This window comes from Electrona antarctica (genome assembly GCF_951216825.1).
Source record: "Electrona antarctica genome assembly, chromosome: 23".
Classification (NCBI taxonomy): domain Eukaryota; kingdom Metazoa; phylum Chordata; class Actinopteri; order Myctophiformes; family Myctophidae; genus Electrona; species Electrona antarctica.
The window spans coordinates 29739133-29759867 of NC_136804.1; the positions used below are offsets into that span (position 1 = coordinate 29739133).

The 20735-nt window shown below is 42.0% G+C and overlaps 1 long non-coding RNA gene across 1 annotated transcript in view; it reads left to right on the forward strand.

The window, feature by feature from the left end:
• Positions 1-17753, forward strand: part of LOC306916576 — a 165678-nt gene extending 147925 nt beyond the window's left edge. The window contains exons 3-5 of the long non-coding RNA XR_013788999.1: positions 14016-14091; positions 15402-15637; positions 17447-17753. This is a non-coding gene — a long non-coding RNA (uncharacterized lncRNA). The remainder of the gene's footprint in view (positions 1-14015; positions 14092-15401; positions 15638-17446) is intronic.
• Positions 17754-20735: the final 2982 nt, after the last annotated feature.

Here is a 20735-nt window from a genome sequence, read left to right on the forward strand (position 1 = left end):
ATATATACTCTGTTGGCCAAGGTCACTCAGGGCTCTTTCCCACTTCTTTTCCCCCGTCTATACCAAATCCCTTTTCGCTGAAAATAGCTGATACACAAGCTCACATGTAAAAGAACTGTTGTGTTTTAAAACCTGTAAAATATGTATACATAGGCCTACTGTATATATATATTATTTGAGTGGTGCAACCACTCCCTTACGGAGCTATGTGTGTGGGTGGGTGGGTGGCTGGGTATGAGCACGAAAACAACATGGTTGTTTTTCACCACCTGTGCGCAACCTAACGCACACACAAACACACACACACACACACACATATTAACTGTATATATGGGTGTGACAGTACAGTACAGTACAGTACAGTACAGTACAGTACAGTACAGTACAGTACAGTACAGTACAGTACAGTACAGTACAGTACAGGGTACAGTAGAGGGACTGCCGCACGGTAACTCTGTCATTTCTCTACCGTTTCGGACGCGGGCGGCACGCCGGAACCGGCCCGGCCCCCTGGATGCGTTCCTGTGGGTCTGGAACTCCCCCCGTAAACCCTCACATGGAGTTGCACCACTCACTTCACACGGGTGTGATTTCTATTCTATTTTTAAGTTAAATGACAAAAGGGTAATAAGCTTAGGATTCAGTCAATACCTTATTTTTATTTATTTTCCCCAGACTATGAAAAACTGTTATCCAGTTCCCACTTATAAAAGAGACGCAGTCTCAATGTGTTTTACTGGTTAAATAAAGGTTAAATAACATGTATCTTTATCTGTAAAGGTCTAACAGTTGAGTCCCTACACCTCCTCTGTGTCCACACTGTGACAACTGTAAAGGTCTAACAGTTGAGTCCTACACCTCCTCTGTGTCCACACTGTGACAACTGTAAAGGTCTAACAGTTGAGTCCTACACCTCTGTGTCCACACTGTGACAACTGTAAAGGTCTAACAGTTGAGTCCTACACCTCTGTGTCCACACTGTGACAACTGTAACGTTCTAACAGTTGAGTCCTACACCTCCTCTGTGTCCACACTGTGACAACTGTAAAGGTCTAAAGGCTCATTCATAGTCTGGATTCTCGGTGGTGAGGTGACCACGTTGAGATGAAATAACGCTGAGCGGTGGTGAGTAAAAACAGAGAGAAGGGCTGGGGCGGTGGCGGTGGTTTGCTCTTCACCGCGGCTCGTGACGTCATGTTGTAGTTCGGTGGTCACCTCACCACCGAAAATCCAGACTATGAATGAGCCTTATCAGTTCTGATATGTTCCATTCCACTGCAGTTCAGTGTGTCCTCCCAGGTGAATGATGGCCATTCTAAAACGGGTAGTCCCAATACTTGATTCTGATTGGCTGGTTACCGTCACGTGACAACCCACACCTTCAATCTCTTTATATCATTTGCAGCTGATACCGCATTTCTGTAGCTGTACTGGGGAAACCCATGCCGTGCGGGCGTCTAAGCGCCGCCCGGCTCATATGACTGTGAATGTGTGGCTCCAGGCGGCCCCGTAAAGACATCAAGCGCTATTCTCCCGTCACATAGCCTACTTGCAGCAAAACAAGGAAGTGATGTGGCTCGCTCTGGTGGCGCAAAGCGTAGCTACTTTTGTGAATTTAATAGTTTTATTAGGTTAATATTGCTATATGTTTGTAACCGTTTTAGAAAAGCAATAAGCCACTCGAGGCCCCAGCTTACCGGGTATTTTACAATGGCCTACGCCCTGAGCCATTGTAAAATACCCGGTAACCTGAGACCTCTCGTGTCTTATTGCTTAATGATGATGCAATGATGATCATGGTGGCATACGATTGCAATCAGACTGTGGCACAGCGCTGGTTCCTGTTGGGTGGATGATGAAAGCTTGTAATGTGATACAGTTTACCATTTTGTGTTTCTCATTATTAGCACTTAGCAGGGGTGAAAGAGATTACCTTTATTGTTGTCACGAGCTTCTATATGCATAGTTTTCGTATTCTCTTGTTTACAATCGCAGTACATCATAAACACAATTATCCAGTCATGGGAATAAGAAGATGGATACTGAGCTGATTAAATGCTGCTCTCCTAGTTCTAATTAAGCGTGCTCAGAAAGAAATGTGATGAATCCCAGTTCTTTTCCTCCACTGTGACACATTCATTAATATACTTTGTAGAGTGTTCAGGAAAAAGAAAAACACATGATGGTATTAAGTCTGTCTCAAGAAAGACACACAGTACCTGTGGCAGTTTCCTCGTAAAAAACAACAACCAAATATTTAAATAAAAACCATAAAATGACATGTGAAAGCAATTTATTGATCCTAAATGTATCCACTGTTAGTACTATAAGCTTTCCCCCTCAAACCTTACATAGCATTTATGTATTTGGCCCCTAGATGCACAGTAAAAAAGAATCCCCAATGATTGTCAATACATCAAAGTTCAGGTATCCAGATATCCACGGTTCTATTTGTTAAAATCAAACGGGTCTTAACCACTTAAGGCCTGGCCTACAACATCATAAAACAAATAGTAATCTAACAAGCATACTATTCATTGCATCATGATGTGTTGTAAGCTTGTAGAGGCCTTTATTGTTACATTGTGATATTGTAAAACATAAAATCAAAAACATATTCTCTACATTTCCCAAACGGAAATGCGTATTTAATTCAGTCTGACCAGAAGCAACCACTCACTCCCCAGCAAATTGAATCCTACGGATATGAATTCAGATTGGATGGGTATTCATCAGTACTACACTACATAAATGGTAAATGGTATAGCGCCTTTATCCAAGGTGCTTGGGCATTACATTCACCCATTCACACACATTCATACTGTACACCGATGGCGGCAGAAACCATGCAAGGCACCAACCAGCACATCAGGAGCAATTAGGGGTTCAGTGTCTTGCTCAAGGACACTTCGACACTAACTCTGGGGGAAGCCCGGGTTCGAACTGGCAACCTTGCGGTTACCATCCGGCCACTCTACCCCACACACAACACAGAATTAACAAGTTCAGGTCATATTGATATTTTAAAAATCACACCCGTGTGAAGTAAGGGGCGCTTTACCAACCCTTATCATCTTACATCATCGCGATATCATATCGATATCAACATCATATGCCAATTTGCTCTGACAGACAAAACAAACTCTTAAACTCTGTTCATTGTTAATGGCATTTAATGTTTGTGTTAGTGACAAAACAAACATTAATCTCTGTCCATTGTCAATGTCTAGGAAAGACAAACATTAAACCTGTATATAGGAGGGTCTAGCGCCCCTCAAAAACAAAGAAAGGACACTGTCGAAAACTTACCAAAAATGTTGCTCTTTATTATTGATATTTCGGTTCATCGGGATAGACAATTTTCATGAAGGCTCCACGTACACCATGGAGACCATTGTCTGTCCTGAATAAGGTCTAGCGACCGAAACGTCGATTTAATAAAGAGCAACATTTTTGCCAAGTTTTGCCAACAGTGTGCGTGTCCTTTCTTTCTTTTTCAAAGATACCCTTCATCGACGCTCACTCAGAGAATACAATTCTGCATTTGGAGACCTCAAAACGAAATACTTTCTAGAGCCGTTCCACAGGCAATGAGTAAGTATTTTGGTGATTGATTGTATGGACTTTTACACCTAAATGAGACCTATTGATTAATACACTTATATGAAAATGGAATGAGTAGAATATCATCATGGATGGATTGGATATTCTCTTTCTGTTGCATTAAAGCCTTCCCATGTCACAGCAAATGTGTTAAATGCCTTCACATATCCAGTACAAGCTGGTGATGGGGGTAACATCATATGCTCTGGAAGTGTTGTGTGGAAATAGTCATAAATAGCATAGTTGGCATAGTTGGCTGCAATGACTGTGATCAACAACACACCCACATTGAGCTTCAAGGAGCATAACTGAGAAGAAAAGCATCAAAAGATGCCCATTGTTTTCATCAATGGTACGTAAGTGCTGGATAAATGGAATCCAATGACATTAAAGGGCGATGCTTTTCAACCCTTTTCATAGCAAGGCCCATTATTTATTGGTCATTTGGGGCGACTGTGGCTCAAGAGGTAGAGCAGGTCGTCCAATGATCCATGGGTCGGCGGTTCGAATCCCGGCTCCTCCTGTCTACATGTCGAAGTGTCCTTGGGCAAGACACTGAACCCCAAATTGCTCCCGATGTGCTGGTTGGTACCTTGCATGGCTTCCGCCGCAATCGGTGTATGAATGTGTGTGTGAATGGGTGAATGTAATGCACAATCTATGATAAAGGCGCTATATAAATGCACCATTTACCATTTATTTGAGCCACGGACCAGTGGGGACCACCATTTGATGACATTTAGCCTCTCAGACTCAGACCCAAAACTGAATATTTTGTTGTCGTTGGATAAGATTTTGTCCACAATTTCCATGCTGTATGGATGTCGGTACCGTTAGGAGAGATAACAGGCAAAACGTTGATCAAAATAACAATTCTTCAACATTCTTGTACACTTATTGTAAATGAATGCAGATGTTTAACAAAAATGTAACCGTTACGGATCCATTTTACACTCTCAAGAGTTAAAGATCTATTAACTTTCAGGGGCCTGGACTGCCTCAACTGAACAGGATCTGAAGGTTCGGAGAGCACTTGCCTGGAAAGCCTTGCACGGGATGAGGAGAGTGTGGAAATCATATATGGGAGAAGACCTTAAGAGGCGGCTGTTCATATAGCTACTGTGGAGTCGGTGCTGCTGTATGGGGCCGAGACATGGACCCTTACAACAGGGGTTCTCAACGTTTTTGGCCGGGGACCCCCGGAAATGCTTTGGCAATGTCTCGGGACCCCCGCCCCGCCCCCTCCCGACCCCCAATATAAATTGACTGCTACAATAACCTTAAACCATTTTGGGCGGGAACCCCTTTTGGTGTTTTAAGCATTGTTATAATTTAGCTATTGAAAAATAGCAGATCTACAAGCTCATAGCGCGCCACCGAGTGGCGCGCTACGAGCTTGTAGGTCTGCTATTTTTGAAAAAAAGTGAAAATAAAATTTAAAAATAAATCTTTTTTTTTTTTTTTTTTGGAAAATAATTTGGGGACCCCCTAAAATAATTTGGCGACCCCCCGAGGGGTCGCGACCCACGGGTTGAGAACCCCTGCCTTACAATACAACAGGAAAAAGCCCTGGATGGAGTCTACACAAGAATGCCACGATGGCACTATAGTGTCACATGGACGGACCACATCAGAAATGTGGACCTCTATGGGAACCTATACCACGGGTCACGGACAAAGCCAGAGAGAGAAGGATGAGGCTGGCAGGGCACTGCGTCAGGCACCCAGAACTTGAGGCAAGTAAATTGACTCTATGGGAGCCAACCCAGGTGCAAAGCCAGGAAAGAAGCGTACCACCTATGTAGACGTGCTGCGGTGTGACAGCTTGGCTGACAAAACGGCAGAGCTCAGGAACCTGATGTCGGATAGGAAATTGTGGAGGGCAGCGATCCCGAATTGCAGGTGTTGGCTAGACCTCACTCTCGCAGCAACTAACTAACTAACTAAAGATCTATAAGGGTCCATTTGGTTACAATCTCTCCATCATTTAGGCAGCTGGGGACCACCTGGAACCCCCTCAAGGACCACTGGTGGTCCCCGGACCACTGGTTGAAAGCCACTACATTAGGGGATCTATTTTCGTCCATGCTAAACTCCTTATTCCTAAACTTGTTTTTTTGTTTTTTTACATTACATTTTTAATAGTTCAAATAGCTGATCTACAAGCTCACAAGGTGTGATGTAGCTACAGTATTTGAACTATTCAAAAATCACACCTGTGTGAAGTGAGTGGTGCAACTCCATGTGGGGGTTGACACTTCTCTCAAAGAGCACTTACGAGCGGCTGCAATTCAAAACTGGACCCTGTAAAAGGTAAATATAGCCCCCCTTTTTTCCATACTGTACACGTTTTCCCCCCACTTTCTTTAACTGTATAGAGCGGTGCCCGTTGGACACTGGCCTATTTGGAACGATTATCCCCTTCTTCCTCACACACACACACCCAGGAACAGTTTTGACGTGGGTTTTGACATATAATAATTTTGTAAATATTAAAATTTGCCTCTTACGCACAAGATCGGTATCGGCCGATCATGAGAAAAACAATTGGTGATCGGGATCGGTCCCAAAAAAAACTGATCGGAGCATCGACCCCTATTGCTAATTCAACACGTTGAATTGGGATTTTACTGTAGGAACAAAGGGAGTCTACCAACGCGCCTCAAGCCTGGTCCGGTGCTTCACAGGGACAAGGACACATGTTGCAGAAGGAGGAGAGGACACTGGAAAAGCACAGACATTTAAAGCCTTTTATTAGGTGCTAGTACACAGAACGACTAACGTAACGTTTCGACCTATGCGGTCTTCATCAGAGTCATGAGGGATTTTACTGTGTGTGAAGAAGAGACTGCGTGCTGATGTGATGTGGTCATCTTGGGAACGTGACACATTTTATGAACAGTCATGGGCATTTTCCTTTGCTCAACTCAACTGGGTCACCCCAGGTTCTGTGACAGCCATGAGTCAGCGGCGCCTGTTCAAGACAAACCAAACCATGCCCTCTGGAAGGTGTCATTGTTGATGCTATCTGTTGTTGGTGATGTCCCTACCCCCCACCTCCACCACCTCCACCACCTCTGTTGGTGATACATGCCCCTACCCACCTCCACCCCCACATCCACATCTTGGTGATACTACTGTGTACCCCTCCCCACCTCCACCTCCACCCCCACATCCACCACCTCTGTTGGTGATACTACTGTGTACCCCTACCCACCTCCACCCCCACATCCACCACCACTGTTGGTGATACTACTGTGTACCCCTACCCACCTCCACCCCCACCTCCACCCCCACATCCACCACCTCTGTTGGAGATACTACTGTGTACCCCTACCCACCTCCACCCCCACCTCCACCTCCACCCCCACAACCACCACCTCTGTTGGTGATACTACTGTGTACCCCTACCCACCTCCACCCCCACCTCCACCACCTCTGTTGGTGACTGATACTACTGTGTACCCCTACCCACCATCAATTTGGCACTGGCAGTCCTTCTTATGAAAATGTTTGAGAACCACTAGTGAGGGAAAGAGTAGTAGGCAAAATGCAAGCTCTCTCTTCCCAAAAGTTCAAATTGCGCCCCTGCACCCCCCCGTGTGTAAGTAATTGAGACGAGTGTGCTGTTGCCCATCTTTTAATGTCTCCCAGATTAGCTCTGCTTACTTAGCGACAGGCTCACAAGCAACTCACAGACACATTTAGCCCTCAGTTAGGTTCTGCTTGTGTGATCCGATCCCGAGGGGGAAAGAAAGCAATGCTGAACAATGCATCGCACGTCATTTCTGACAGAATGGGACACATTCACATTCTGTCTCATTTGGTAACATTTCCTGCATGAGATGGTTTAAGTTGTGGATGATGATCAATCAGTCAATAAAGACGGAATGTTCAGACATCATGACACAAATCAATGTTCTACTGCGTTTCTTTGATAAAACAACTTTAATTATGTTGTGCAACAATTCCTACTGTTCACATACATGTACACATCTTTTCAACCATGGTTCTGTTTGATCCATTGGAAATAAGAAACAACGTGTTGTATCTAAGCAACAAGATGGTTGCCAGGTGACAGACACAGAGGTCTTGCGAACAGAAACTGTGCACAAGTGACAATTGTACATGAAGAAGACATCCTTGCTGATTCCTCGGCCGTGCACCTTCTTCCATCCAGCTCACATGTTCCCTTTGTTGTCTCACCTCATTCATAAATGCATTATACAGGATGTTTACGTGCGATGATGACGCACGCTTCTTAAATAGCAAAAGGAATATATATAAAGTGTAAAAGTGAATCTTGAAAACCTGGTCAATGCCTAGCTGGTGCAGTGTATTGCAATGCAGGCAGGGGTGGACTGGCCACAGGACGTACCAGGCTTATGTCCGGTGGGCCGACCCTCAGGTGGGCCGGTCTGGGCCAAATGTTAAATTAGTCGTCTGTTGGTTGTGTATCATTTATGTTGTACTGAAAATATGGTGGTGTTAAGGGCTTGTATTTCAACTATTTGTATGGGGCTCTGCCCTGAAAAGCCAGTAGAGTATCTGCGCGCTGGTTGTGGTGGGCCAGGCTGGGCCAAATTCCGCGAAAATGTCTGGGCCGAATTATTGTCTCAGTCCAGCCCTGAATGCAGGCCGTGGCAATTCATCAGAGCGGATGTATCCGTGAGCATCTATATACCAAATAAAACAGCCATTAGTAGTGGGATTATCAAACACAGCACTGGCAGAATGCTCATGTCTTTCATGTGGGGAACATGTAGTCGAGGGCCGAGGCCTACTGAGATAATGAGCATTTTCTCCAAAGCTTCCAGGACATTATGTAGTGAGATTATCAAACAACTGGCAGAATGCCAGGTCTTTAATGTGGAACACATGGTACGGAAATAATGAGTACTTTGAAAGTGTTTCTCTGTCACCATACGCAGGGCATGGTGACAGTATGCCTAAACATTACAATTACATTATATTGTCTTCTGTCAGAAAAGCTTTAGCCGATCACTGGAAGCTAGAATAACTGGCAAAGAATGGAACAAATATATATTTACTACTTTTTCTGTCATTATATATCTTGCGTTATGGCATTGTGTGAGTGTGATGCTGCCATTTATGTGTATTGAGCTAAACCATGGGTGTGTAAGGGGTTAATGTGCTGTGCATTGTTTCGGTGTTTTGGTGATTGATGTCACCAGCAATAAGAGTGTTCCTGAAACGTCGTCGTCATGACTACTCCTTGTCCATTCTGAACCCATGTTTTTTGTTTTTTTTTGCATTTATATAGCACCTTTATCCAAGGCGCTTTACATAGATTGTGCATTACATTCACCCATTCACACACACATTCATACACCGATTGCGGCGGAAGCCATGCAAGGTACCAACCAGCACATCGGGAGCAATTTGGGGTTCAGTGTCTTGCCCAAGGACACTTCGACATGTAGACAGGAGGAGCCGGGATTCGAACCGCCGACCCATGGATCATTGGACGACCTGCTCTACCTCCTGAGCCACAGCCGCCCATAATGCTGGGCATTACATTACGTTCAGCAAGAAGCACGTTTCAGATTTGGATCTTATCTAACTGGAACAGTACAACAGGAACGATCAAAAGATTCCCTGCAGCCTCGTAACTGAATCTCATTCTGTATCTCGGTCTGTAGACAGAAATGGCATTGAATGCAAAACGCACGTGTCGTGTCGTGTCCAGTCCGATGCCTGCTACGACGAAGAACAGCACAGACAAAAGTAATAGCATCAGCAGTACATTAAGCAGTGCATTATCCCCCCAGATTTTAGTTTAAAAAATTACTTAAACATAAATTGATGAGTCCTTTATAGATGAAGTTTTGTTTTTATCTATTTTTTGTAAAAGTGCTAAATTTACATATAGTTTTACTCCAAAATAGCATACCTAAAGCTCACTACATGGTGTGAGATCAATGTTGAATTTCTTATTGTGCACAAGATTCCTCTTTTTAAGATATTTTTGGGGCGTTTTTTGCCTTTATTGATAGGGTACAGTAATTAGACAGGAAATGGGGAGAGAGATGGGGAGTGACACGCGGCAAAAGCCGTCGGGCTCGGGAGTGACTGTGTGTGTGTGTGTGTGTGTGTGTGTGTGTGTGTGTGTGTGTGTGTGTGTGTGTGTGTGTGTGTGTGTGTGTGTGGGGGACTAAGATAAATAAATATTTTAGGTGGATCAGACCATATCTCCTAGATCTCAAATCATCATTTCCAGATTAAAGTCTGAGAGCAGGTTAATTTAAAGGTCTAGGGTGCACTGCTAACATGTTTGGATAAAGGAAGCTTAAAAGTTCAACTTGAAGCATGGAATGACACTCTAATTCATTGCAATTATATACATTTTTTCTCACACACTATTTACTGAGCATCATGGGTAATGAATATTATAGGATGCAATGATGCATGGTCTCTGATTGGCTGAGGTTGTCAACAATCGTTCCTGTGACTGCATGCATGGATTGGCAGTGAGTGTTTTCAAAACATTGTTCATCTACCATATAGCCTACAGACACTTTCCTGGGGTTTTTATGTAGGTAATATGTGTCTTTAGATATTAAAGTATTTCAAAGTGTCCATGACGTCATGGACACTGGGCTCACTTACTTCCTGGACTACATCAAGGTTAATTACATAAGGTTAGGAGGCGAAGACCGTACGGTGGACTCCATGTTGCTCCCTGGAAGGAAAGAAATATGCGCAATGGGCTATATGCAGCCAACACTTCCGCGTTCAGCTTCCTTGGTCGATCAATTGCGCATGTTTCTTTCCTTCCAGGGAGCAACATGGAGTCCACCGTACGGTCTTCGCTTCCTAACCTTATTTAATTAACCTGGGAATACATGCTGTCTCAGTAAGACAGCCCCCCCCCCCACCCCCTATCCACAAGGAGGAGCAGTGCACCAAAGCATTATGGGATTTGTAGTTCAGGAAGGAAGTTTGAAATACTAAAATATCTAAAAACACATATTGCCTATAACAAACACAGAAATCAAGCAAGTGCCTACTTGCTTGTTGCACACAAGTAGGCCATAAATGGCCTACTAGTGCGCACGCAGAGCGTGTAAGTGCTGTAGACCGCTATAAACGTTCAAATCTTAGTCTCACATATTGAGTTATTAGATTTAGCTATTTGCTACGTACCTTCCGAAGGAAAAAAAGTTGTATTTTTAAGTATGGTAAAATCATCGTTACGTCACCGTCAACTATACCCTGGCATTGGTACATATATTCATCACGTCATATGCTCATATGTCCATATATGTGTACATGTCTATATGTATGTATATGTAGTTTTCTGAGTGGTTCGTGGTATAATGTGATCGGCTGGGTGGTTTGATGCGTATGTACTTGACACTGAAACGTATCATCATTACGTCACCATCGTCAACCAATTATACCCTGGCATTGGTACATAATCTTCATCACGATTCACGGAAAACATACCTGCACGGTCAGCTTCCGTATGTCCGTATGACATCATATCACGTGCATTCTAAGGGACATTGGTACATATCTTCATCACGTCATGGGACATATGCTTCGTAGCATGACAAAAACACAACTGCACGGTCAGCTTGGGGCCAGCATATGACGTCATAACATGTGCTGGCCCCAAACACACGCATCGTAGCACCTAACTGAAAACATGACTTGCACGCTCTGCTTGCGCAAGTAATAAGATCTGGTTGCAAAAAGGGTGAAGTGTCCCTTGAAATGAACTTCACATGGTGACACTAATGTGACACTTACCAAGATTGACCACTAGATGGGAGCCCTGTATAGTCTGAAAACAGGTGTCATACACAGTAGGACAGGATCATTGCATCTTCCTACTGCAACATAAAAACAACTCCTACACTAGAAGAAGACTAGAAATAAAAGTCTTCATTAAAGGTAGTTTAAGTGATATTTTTGCATAAAACAATAATAAAAAAAAAACCTTACAGCTCTGTATTCTGATGGTAGTCTAATAATTGCAATAAGTCAATTCAATTAGATTTATTTAGCACATTTCAACCAAGGCTAACCAAAGTGCTGGGCAAACGAAATACATACACAAAGATGCATAACATGTTTTTTTCTTCTCCACATTACCTATAGGCTACAACATTACCTAAATACAATACAAATGACGATAATTTTGTGGATTAATTTACTTTGAATGCGTGGCCCCAGTGCCCCCACAAAATGACCAAAACCAGAGCAGAACTCCCACCACGGGAGACAAAATTCCCATGAAAAAAGAATGATTAAGAAGTAGTGAAAATATCTTCAAGCTCACTATAGTTTAGGTTCCGGGCAACTAATCTCTCTTTTGGGTCTCAACCTGAAAAGTCACTTGAACAGAGCACTAAATTGTCCTCCTGACCCATGGAGAGGATTTGAAGGACAAATCCTTAAAATGCTTATGAGCATGCTTATTGTTATTGTTATTACAAACCTCTTATTATGCATTATCTCCACCATATGATTCGACCAAATGTCTTCTTTTGTTTGCCTTTTGTATCAAAGTTTTGTTGATTGTTTTGTTATTACTTGTATTATAATATAAGTTGAAAAAGGTACGGTTTCACGCCTACACCTTTTCGGTCCAAACATTTTCTATAAAGTTTGCTGTAATCAAATCATGTACAGTACATGATTTGAGTAACACAAGAGTAAGACCAAAATAAACTTGTCTTTCTTTCTTTCTTTCTTTCTTTCTTTCTTTATTTCTCTCACAGCTTAAACCCAATTTTACTTAATTTGTACACCATGGCAGTCCAGTTCTTTCTAGATTGGGGCCAAAGGTAGTACAATGTAATCACTAGTCTACTGCCTCAGCCAATCCAAACGGCTCACTTCCTGCGGTAGAGGGACTAGAACAGACTTGTGTCAATCATTTTCCATGTCAACTCCACAGTGCATTTTAGCCTTTAATACAAAGTATTAAAGTAATTTTGCTGTTAAGAAAACAAAATGCAAGTGATAAAACAAAGCTGTTTCCTCCTCTCCATATGGATGCATATCTTAGTGAATGCTGAAGGTAAGACCTTTATTACATATGTTTTGAGGGCTGATAATAATAATAATAATAATAATAATAATAATAATAATAAAAGAAAACATAAAATCTGTAAAAAAAATTATGGATTTTTTTAAAAAACTTAAACAATTTGTGACTCTTATGTTGACACAAGTGCAGATTCCTATCCCTGTGGAAAACAGTTCAGAGTGGGCTATGTTGGCTTTGTCAGATTGTGGGGGGCTCAAATCGACCCGCCCTGTTCTGTTTTTCTTGATTTTACTGGTTTCTCGATTTTACTGTAATATACAGTGTGCGTGAGTGCATATATATATATATATATATATATATATATATATATATATATGCACTCACGCACGCACGCACACACACACACACACACACACAGGCACGCACACACACAATTTTATCAATTCATTGTTATCCACACTGTTGAGGAAAGGTTGAATGATAATCATTGCATTGCCTTCAGTATAAAGCTGCTACCATGTTGCACAGTATTTATATTTGACAATAAACATCTTGCAGCTTAAGCTTGTAGCTTTTGGGATTCGCACAACTGTTTTGTTTGCTCAATTGATTACTGGAAATGATTACCCGAGGTAAAATACACACATGCCCAGGAATGCTCTGTTTAGTCACTCGAAAACTAAACAGGTCAAAACATCATTTATTGCAAATATGAACACAAATAACCACAGTTATTATTGTATTATTACCGGTAGTAACACCGGTAATACCGGTGTGTTTACAGAATCACTGCATGGATATGTAAATGATATTATTTTAAAATGGGGGTGTAGTCGACACGGTTGACAAAAAAAAATCACACCCGTGTGAACTGAGTGGTGCAACTCCCCCCCCGCCTCTCTCTCTCATTAGCAGGCAACAGTGCAGCACTATCTCTCTCTCTCTGTTTCTGGCACAGCAGTGCCACTTTTGCCCCTACTGGTACTCATGGTCACACACATAGGTTAACACATAGGCACACACTACACAGTCACATAGGTTAACACGGACATTGCTGTTCCTTGGAGTGGTTGCACCACTCAAAAAGGAAAACATATTCCAGATATTGAAACATGTATACACACGCATTGTTCAACAACAGGGGTCTCCCTGTCTCTCATAGCACTTTAGCAAAGAGAACATTAAGGATACAAATTATATGCAATAAAGAGAGAGAACCATACCAAGATGATTAATTTAGCAGCTTCAATATTATAGTGTTCCAGTTCCAATTTTGCAAACTTTAGCATATCTCAGCCCAGGCTCTTGCATTCCTTGAGTGTCTGTTGCTGTTATTTGAGGCATTTTGCTCATCCTATTCCTAACCCCATCTCTCATTTTGCTTCTATAGGACCCACAGTGATTGTAGCTAAATCCAAACCGCCCCACAACATTACAGTGCTGGAAGGCAAGAGCATCATTCTGAGGTAATGGCTCTTCCTAAACCTGACCTGTATACCAACTAATTACATGAAAATGTGTCTGTCTTCTGAAACAAGGTTGTTTCTTATAAGAAACTCAGTTAGTGTATGATAGTTTTCTTTCAAATGTGATCACTACAGCCTCCTGTAGGCCTGCAATAACTTTTTTTTGTCATCAAAGTTTTTTTAATGATTTTACAATAAAGCATACAAAATACACATGACTTACACAAAAGAAAAAGACAAGAAAAAACAAACAAAATAATAATAATCAGACATTGACTGAGGATAACAAAAGCGCATATCTAAAGTTGAATTCACTGCAGTGTATGAGGGTGTTAAAAAGTAACCTTTATAGAGTGCAGAATCTGCAGATCAGTTCTGTCTGACAAGCGACCATCATACAACAGAGTAGACTAAACGGGGCTTGTAACAGTTTTGTTTATGCCCTTTCCCTTCTGGTCTGTTGGAAGTAGCAACAACTGATAAGCCCAGGGGGCCCCATGATGATTTAACCTGGCACTGAACTGTTGCATAATTTACTCACTGTGGATCTGGGGGTTAGTTGTTTAAACTCTGGAAACTGAAAACATTTTAAGTCCAGCTGCGTGTGTCACTTGCAACCAAATTCTTATTGTCTCCACCAGGCCGAAGGCATGGGGAGAGAGTATGTTTTGCACTCTCCGTCCGTCCGTCCGTCCGTGAACAGCTAATCTCAGGCACAGTTAACCCGGTCGATGCCAAATTTCGCACACACACTCCCTGGATGCCAACGATGAACCTCTGCCCAAAAAGTTCAAGAACGGCCTGTTATAGCGCCACCAGGAGGCCGACTTTTCAAAAACACATTTTTTGATGTTACTCCTCCAGATTCTGTCCAAAAATCCTGCAAATCGTTATACACTATCTATATAATCATGTGTTCAAGATGGATTTGTCCCATATTTCATATTCCATCCTAATTGGCTAACATTGGCTTTCAAAGTTTGCAGGATTGGCCCTTTTGAAACAAAAAGCCTCAAATCATGAACACAGCGTGCAATTTACATGAAATCTTTCACAGACTTTCCTACTAGGCTGATGAATATATCCAACCCTTTTCACATTGGCCTGTTATAGCGCCACCAACAGGTGGATTTTTGCAAAACACATTTTTTGCAAAACACATCTCATGCTGCTGGCAGTGAGTGGATGAGACAACTTTCACTTGTTGTAGAGTAATATTTGACCAGGTGTATGTACTTTACTTTGACTCAAGTGCTGGGTAGGAGTACTTTGTCCACCACTGGGTGAAACAGCTTTCTGTCCACATGCAGGTGTCAGGATTATGAGCCAGTCATCGGCCCTTCAGCGTGGCTGAAGGGCACCTTCGTCCTGTTGGTTGGCGATGTGAAGTGGACACTGAACAAGCGCGTGTCACTGGTCAACCTCAACAGTAGTGACTACTCCATCCAGATTGACAAGGTGCAGCTGACAGACGAGGGAGTCTACACCTGTTCCTTCCACGTCAACAAAAGGCAGTACATTACGCAGCTGTACCTCACTGTCCAAGGTCAGTGACCTCTGCTGTTTGCCTGCCTGCCTATGGCTGGCTGACTGACTGACTGGCTGGCTGGCAACACTAGTTTGTTGTGCTGCGTTCCGGATGGTTTAAGGCCCGCCCTTCTGCATCCGATACTTCACATGTACAGACGAGTGTGCATCGTTTCCGTATCTGCTCTAGAGTCTAGATCCAGACCGGATCAGCAGCCTGCAAAGCAACTTAACCCCAACCCAGTCTACCATTATAAATAAACACTCAACCCCACAGTACCACCAAGGCTTGTGAAATATAGTAACTACTTACTTTTGGAAAAAAGTGAATGTACTATTATTATTTCAAAATGTGAAAGTAACTAGTTACGTTACTAGTTACTGGAAAAACGTAATAATCTTACTGAAAGTAACCTTATGCTTTAGTTACTTGATAACACTGATCATAAGTGTTAACAATAAAGTATAATGTAGGGATAATTAATCAAAGTATAGCTTATCCATGCCTATTGTTTGTGTTTATGAAATCAGCAGATATACTCAGGCAATACTACATACAACCACATGAAAAACTGCTATTATCTTCCTCACCATTATTTATTACATGTACAAGTAAATACATCTAGAGAACCTACAGTAATGACTAGTTTGATCAGTTTCATTAACTCTACTACACCTACAGTGCACAGACAGACAGACAGACAGACAGACAGACAGACAGACAGACAGACAGACAGACAGACAGACAGACAGATGTTCTTAGATTGGGGTCTCATAATCATAAATAAGGTCTCATAATAATATTAGAGCCAAATAATGCATATCAAAATGGGTGTCCTTGGAATAAAAAATCACACCCGTGTGAACTGAGTGGTGCAGTGACGTCACACACTAACCATAGCAACCGTGCTCATCTGTACGTGGCCCCACGTACAGGTACACACATACACAGATACAGACAAAGCTGGTTGTTGGAGTGGTTTGCACCACTCAAAAAAGGAATGTTGTGTTGTGTTAGGTAGTGTTATTTTGTGGTTAGTATCCGCAGGGCTATCAATATAGCACACACACAAACAATGGATGAAATGAAAACAATGCAGACAAACTCTGGAAAGCTTTAAAACAAAGGCTACAATAACAAACTAAAAACTATAGAGCTACAAACCTCAACATTATATAAAATGGCTTGCTTCAATACTGGAACACTGGCAAACTCTTCACAGTATACTCTGCCATTTCCACCATTGCCACCCTGCTGGTTAACACACTGCCCTCGCATTCAGGACTCAATGGTATACTAGAACTAGAACATGCATACCATGAAAATCAATTTCGTTGTAGATGTCGGTGGGTAATAATGAGGTGTGTATCAGTGCCATGTATTCACAGTAAGCAGGTATGATTACAACGGAGGTAATGTCTCATGAGATGAGGCAGGTAGGCCCATATAGACCTATACAGGTAGACGCCTATTCCGGCTCTGGGGCGAATGCTCTCAAGAGAGGGGCAAGGGCAAGCTTCTGCGTCGGTGCCAAGGAACGTCATGAAAGGATGGGACGTGAGTCACGTGACTGGAGGCCGCCATGACACTCATGTCCATATAACTCTATGGGCGTGGACAGGTCGCTCCAATGAACTGCAGCGGCCAATGAGTTATCTATTTCTATGGGTAGGCCCATAAATGTATCACAGGTTCAGTAACGTTCAGTGTCCACAGGGTGGGGCTGTAGGCTATCATAAAACACCCTAGGTAACAATTTCACACTCAAATATCTTTATGCTCTGTTTACATGTCTGCTGTTTCAGCCAATCACCTGTCTTCTTACAGATACGCTGTTTCGACCAAACATCACCAAGGGAAACGGGGTTTCTGAGGGCCAGCAGGTGGTCAAGGGTTCCCACTTCTCCATCGGCTGCTCAATCCAGCCACAGTACCCAGGAGGCTCATTCGAGCTCACCTACACTGGACCCAACACAACACACACAGTCAGCACACAGCCAGCTGTCAGTCACTCTTCCACCTTCCTGTTTCCTGCAGCAGAACGCACCCACCAAGGGAACTACAGCTGTGTTTATCACGTCAATGTTTTTGATCGTAACTTGTCCTCTGAGAGTCAGTTCCTCTCGCTCACTGTCACACAATTGAGCTTTTTTGAGAAGGTATTGAAAAGGATTGGAAATATATTTAATATTAATAAATAATTAAATAATAAATACTTTTAAACAAAATGTAGGGGAGAAAAAAAACACTAAAGGGAGCCATAAAATGCAGTGAGGGTTGAGAACAGGGAATACATTTGTGTCTACTTTAATTGTATTGTTTTTAATCATATCTTCAACCATATAGAATAGATATTATTTTGTACAGATCTTGCTACAGTGTGCTCACTCACTCACTCACTCACTCACTCACTCACTCACTCATAACAATGTTTCTATGGTACATATATATTAAGACCCCAGACCCTCTGGTAGGCAAAACTATAGGCCTACCTATAGTAGATTGTTATCACCATGAAACTTCCCCAGTTGATTACGTACACGAAGTCAATGATTTATTGTATTACAAATTTTACATTTTTAAATATGCAAATGAGGCATTATGTAGGAAAATATGCAAAATAATAGAAAATATGAAAAAGCTACTACTGTGGAAGGGTTATCATGTATTAATTTACTTGTATTGATCCTATACACAATATAATATAGGTCTAGTTTTTCCCACCAATTTTGGAGCCCATGGCCTCCCCTTGATCCTGTGTTTTCCATAGATTTCCTGTACTAAGATGAAGCAGGTGGATCTCTTAGACTCAGAGTATATATTCTAGAAATTCTATTCTATTCTAATCTAGAAATATAATAGAGAAAATGTATGCTCTTAAGTCTAAGGTGAATCTGTGTGATGGACAGACAGGAAAACCAACGTTTTGCTTCCATCTCGTGTTCACCAGCAGTCACTGCATGTGAAGATTAGTTATTATGGGTGCTGCAAATCAATGCTTCTCAAAGCTTTTCATGTCAAGGACCCCCGAATTAATGTCACGGAACCCCATCTGAACATTATGTTGTACCAGGGACCCCCATCTGAACATCATGTTGTACCAGGGACCCCCATCTGAACATTATGTTGTACCAGGGACCCACATCTGAACATTATGTTGTATCAGGGACCCCAATCTGAACATTATGTTGAACCAGGGACCCCCATCTGAACATTATGTTGTACCAGGGACTCCCATCTGAACATTATGTTGAACCAGGGACCCCCATCTGAACATTATGTTGAACCAGGGACCCCCATCTGAACATTATGTTGAACCAGGGACCCCCCATCTGAACATTATGTTGAACCAGGGAACCCCATCTGAACATTATGTTGAACCAGGGACCCCCATCTGAACATCATGTTGTACCAGGGTCCAGGGACCCCCATCTGAACATCATGTTGTACCAGGGACCCCCATCTGAACATTATGTTGTACCAGGGACCCCCATCTGAACATTATGTTGTACCAGGGACACTCATCTGAACATTATGTTGTACCAGGGACCAGGGGAGGATTATCCAACGGGCCTGTTGGGCCCAGGCCCAGGGGCCCCTGAGCTAGGGGGGACCCTGAGCTTGAGCGTCCGCTGTAGATTTCAAATGGGACATTATGCATACTTTTGGTCATTTTGAACTACATTATATAGAACTTGAGTAAAAGATTAAAAGAAATTGGCATCAAAATGTACATTTTTCCCCCCTTTTTTAATATTATCCCATTTAGACCTGAGGTAGATTATACAAATGTCTTCTAAATCCCCTAAAAACCCTATGTTTCTATGTCAGGGGTTCTCAAAGGGTTAAACCCTATGTTTCTATGTCAGTGGTTCTCACACTATTTAATGTCAAGGCCCCGCCAGAAGCAAAGATTTGAGTTAAAAAATGTTCGCTCTGAAAGAATATGTATGCAATTCTTTTGAAAACAAATGCAGGAAACACGGGACAACTGGCTTGAAAAAAATACTCGCGCCACGAAAACCTATGGCCAACTACTTGGGCGGAGATCAAGAAAATCTACTTTGTTAATGTTCATAAAGTGCTCCAAGTGCTCAAAGTGGTGCAGCAGCAGACATTTAGGTCATACGACCATTGTCGGTGCTATATTATCAGATCTAATTTGTGAGTAAAGCTTCATTATGTAAGCCCACATCACTTATGAACACAGGCCCGGTATGTGATGTGTGTGTTTATGTCTCGTATCATTTCACATAGTGACCGGGTCTGGCAAATAGGCCCTCATCTCGACCAGAGTAATTTTTCAGTTTTTTACAGATTATTAAAGTACAGAATGTAAGCTTTCATATGATGTATCATTCAATGAAATTGGAAAATATTTGAAGGAGATATGACCATTTTAAAATGATTGTGCCGTTTTACCCAAAGCTGAGAAAATCCCCTTTGAATGTTCACAACATTTCAACACCTAGAGCTGGCTAGACTACTTTGACTTATAAATGTATACATTTAATTTGCCCAAATCAATAATCTGTTGGAATGAAAACCTTCTTAAAAATTCAAACTGTGTTAATATGAAAAAAACGAAAATCACAAAAAAAAAAAATCAAGTTTATTTTAGATTTTCTGCCTTTTCATTATAGGCGAGATGAGGACCATTTTGCTAGACCTGGTCACGAGTAAGGCCTCATCATGTCATCCCACATCACATAATGAAGTTAGGGTTAGGTTAGGTATGGGATGTGGATTGATGTGACGTAAGTTTCATTGTCGGTTCACATCACATTATGTGGTGTATATTGGTGTGATTTATGCGGCCATTTTGCAGCTAAAACTTCATCATTCATGCAGGTCAGTAGGCGAGGCATTGACGATGGGCCTATGACCCAAACGTTTTCCGCTGCACTTTTCACTTAGCACTTTGCAGCACTTTATGAGCACGATAAAATAAATATATTTTCTTGGTTTATGTCTGAGGAGTTTTCCTTAAGGTATTTGTGGAGTGAGTCTTCTTCTGGTTTTCAATTGTATAACGACAATTGACATGGCTATCATTCATAGTCTGTTATGATTCAAATTTCTCAATTTGAATTTTCTGAGTAGGCTATTAAGGACT